This window comes from Myotis brandtii, unplaced genomic scaffold (genome assembly GCF_000412655.1).
Source record: "Myotis brandtii unplaced genomic scaffold, ASM41265v1 scaffold182, whole genome shotgun sequence".
NCBI lineage: Eukaryota > Metazoa > Chordata > Mammalia > Chiroptera > Vespertilionidae > Myotis > Myotis brandtii.
This window is the reverse complement of record NW_005356751.1, coordinates 1,373,126-1,377,225: the sequence shown is the minus strand read 5'-3', so window position 1 is coordinate 1,377,225 and position 4,100 is coordinate 1,373,126.

Sequence of the window (4,100 nt, the reverse complement as noted above, 5' to 3'; positions counted from 1 at the left end):
AGAGTTAGAAACATCGATGAGAGAGAAACACCGATCAGCTGCCTCTTGCACATCTACTGGGGATGTGCCCGCAACCCAGGTACATGCCCTTGACCGGAATCGAACCTGGGACCTTTCAGTCCGCAGGCCGACGCTCTATCCACTGAGCCAAACCGGTTTCGGCTCTTTTTTCTTTTCTTAATTTCGGGCCTCTCTCTTTTTTTTAAATATATTTTTATTGATTTCAGAGAGGGAGGAAGGAGAGATAGAAACATCAATGATAAGAGAATCATTGATTGGCTGCCACCTGCATGCCCCCTACCCTGACTGGAATTGAACTCTGACCTCCTGGTTCATAGATCCACACTCAACCACTGAGCTACAGCAGCTGGGCAAGATAATTTCTTGATTTACTCCCACAGATGAAAAATTTCATCTATTAAGTGCGTAAGATTGAATAAAACAACTCCAAGAGTAACTTTACCTTGTTTCCTAGTTTTTGAGAGATTGTCTCTTTTCTCCATGTTCTGCCTTCATAACGTAAGGAGAGATCCTGAGGATAGTGACCTTCGAAACACCGTAATACCCCTACTCAAAGAACAGAGATTCAACTAGGGTGAATGATTACATTGCAAAACAATGTATCCTTACATTTTTACAAGATAAAAAAAAAATCTTGAAAACTCATAAATTATACGCTCATATCAAGTTGCAAAAAAGGAATATGTGTTTTTAAATTTGTATATCTTAAATACTTAGGGGAAAAACAATGGTGTAATTAAACAATACATTAACTGAAAATTCACTCCATATATGGTAAACTGCCAGTCCACAGGAGACCATGTGACTTATTTCTGGGTACTGTAGAGGGAGCTAGTTTTCAGAAGGGGCATATTGGTCTGAATTAAAGGAAGGAAGAGAGAAGCAAGCAGTGGGGAAACTCATTTATTAGAAGACACCAAACATTTATTCACTTATAGTATGCTTTTATTAGATTCTTTACTGAATTGGGTTCCTGCAATGGGTGCTATAAAAAATAGGGATATAAAAAAATAGGAATATAAAAATAATAGCAGCCTAGCCGGTGTGGCTTAGTTGATTGATTGTCATCCCAGGCACCAAGAGGTCGCCAGTCAATTCTGGGTTGGGGCACATGCCTGGGTTTCAGGCTCGATCCCCAATAGAGGGCGTTCAGGAGGCAGCCAATCGATGTTTCTCTCTCATTGATGTGTCTGTCTCTCTCTTCCTCTCCTTTCCACTCTGTGAAATCAATTTAAAAACACATATTTTAAAAAATAATAGATGAAACATAATCTAAAATGTCTAAAGAATTTTAGTTTCAGAAGTAAATTATGAACTATGTACAGGTGCTGAAGAATGGAAAGCCAGAAAATGATCATTATGAAATGGGGGTTAGTCAGAAAACATTGCTTAGACCAGTGATGGCGAACCTTTTGAGCTCGGCGTGTCAGCATTTTGAAAAACCCTAACTTAACTCTGGTGCCGTGTCACATATAGAAATTTTTTGATATTTGCAGCCATAGTAAAACAAAGACATATTTTTGATATTTATTTTATATATTTAAATGCCATTTAACAAAGAAAAATCAACCAAAAAAATGAGTTTGCGTGTCACCTCTGACACCCGTGTCATAGGTTCGCCATCACTGGCTTAGACAGTGCTATAGTGTGAATGTTTGTGTCCCCTTCAAAATTCATCTTGAAATCCTAATATCAAAGTGATGTATTAGGAGGTGAGCCTTTGGGAGGGTTATTAGGTCATTGGGGGGAAGCCATAATGGATAGGATTAGTACTCTTATCAGAGAACTCTATTGCACTTCTAGCTGTGAGGAGACAGAAAGGGCTGGCTTTGAACCAGCTGTCACTTAAATGCAATCATACTGGCCCCTGGATCTTGGACCTTCTGGCCTCCAGAACTGTGAGGAATCAATTTCTATTACTTATAAGCTATCCAGTCAGTGGTATTTTGTTATAGCAGCCCAAACAGACTAAGACTGATAAGATAATTCAAGCTAGATTAATGAAGTAATGTGAGCGAACCCAGTTTTCTGGACATAAAATTGAGCAGAACCTAAAATCCAACCAAGCAAGACTTCAGCTGGTTTATCAAATCTATTCTCTGATTCACATGAAATTTCAGAACACTGGGGATAAAGAGAACATTTAAAAATTTATGTATAGGAAAATCAGCTGTGGCATTAAAGTGACATTGGACTTCTCAATAACAATTTTTGAAAGTTAGAAAACAATGAAGAATTGTTAGAAAACAAAATCCTCAAGGCAAATGATTCGCTCTAGAATACTATATCCATCAAATTATCATGAAGTACAGGGGAAGAATAATGATATTGGGCAGAAGCCTGCCTCTACCTCAGCAGTCTAACTGCCCTGAGGCTGTGATTCTTTGAAGAAGCCCGAATAGATCTGGCTGAGAGACCAAACGGAGAGGCCCTGAAACTACATAAAGAGAGATCCTGACAGCCCCCAGCTGCTGTAGACCTCTTGCCTTTCCAGCTCTAGCCTGAAGGCAACCTCAGTGAGAGACCCCAGGCCACAAATGCCCAGCTGAGCTTTCCTCCATTCCTGTCTCACAGAAACCAGGAGACAATAAGTGGGTGTTGTGGTATAATGCCTCTAGTTTTGAGTAGGTTTGTTACACATCAATGCCAATTGTAAGAGTTACTCAGAAATTTTACAATCTGTGAATTGTAGTCCACCAAAATGAGAGACTAAACCAAGAAAAAAAAAAAAAGCTTTAGAGGCAGGAAACCCACTTGGAAAGAGGTAAAAGAAATGAGCAGGATGATAGGTGGGCCTGTAGGCCTAGAGGGCTGCTGTTCTAAACTGGAGCAAGAGGACAGAAGGTCCAAGAGAAAGCAGGCTAAGAAGGAAATGAACTAATGGAATACCTGCTACATTTTCTCATCCAATAAGGATTTTAGTGCTTTCTCTGTGTCAGAAACGAATGTCAGCACTGGAAATACAACAAAAAATAAAATAGACCAAATGTCTGTTCTCAGAAACTTGCATTTTGGTGGAGGATGAGACACAATAATGGCATATACTGTAATAATAAATATATCTTATATACATATACGTTTTAAGTTTATATATTGATATCTGATATGTTTGAATATTTTGAATGAGTATTTTTTTGTAATCAGTATATTAAAAATGTGTACCTGACACATTAAAACCAAGCAAATAGCCAAAACCGGTTTGGCTCAGTGGATAGAGCGTCGGCCTGCGGACTGAAAGGTCCCAGGTTCGATTCCGGTCAAGGGCATGTACCTGGGTTGCGGGCACATCCCCAGTAGGAGATGTGCAGGAGGCGGCTGATCGATGTTTCTCTCTCATCGATGTTTCTAACTCTCTATCTCTCTCCCTTCCTCTCTGTAAAAAATCAATAAAATATATTTAAAAAAAAACAAAAAACAAGCAAACAGAAAATCAAGGCAATTATTAACGCCAAGAAAAACAAAATGAATGCGCATACAGCATACGATGTGGCTAAGCTGATAATAACGAATTAATACTTTTGCCAGCTACTGTTTTGTTTTGTTTTTTTTAATAAAGTCCTCATATTGGTTGTGGAGAGAGCAGAGCGCCTGAAGAATGGCTTCTCTGTGTACAACACATCCAACAGCAACTTGGGCTTACTCCTCACGGGTGGCAGAATACTATGGCCTTCCTGTGACATTATGCCCTATACATTAAAAAAAAAAAAAAAGTCCTCATAGATGCTATATACAACATGGATGAACCTTGAGAACTTTTTAAAAATATTTATTTATTTCAGAGAGGAAGGGAGAGGGAGAGAGAGATAGAAACATCAATGATGAGTGTTGTATGAAAGGAGAGAAGGTTAGCACTCCCGTTGACAAGGATGGAAGAGGCTCTCGGGCCTAACAACACGCATACGGTTAAGGCATTGCCACCTATTTCGTGGCATCTAACCACTGTTTCTTCCAGTCAGAGAAAGATAAATACCACATGATCTCACTCCTTTGTGGAATATAGAGAACAACATAGACTGATGAACAGGGACAGATCCAAAGACAGAGAAACAGCAATCAGACTATCAATCCCCAGAGGGAAA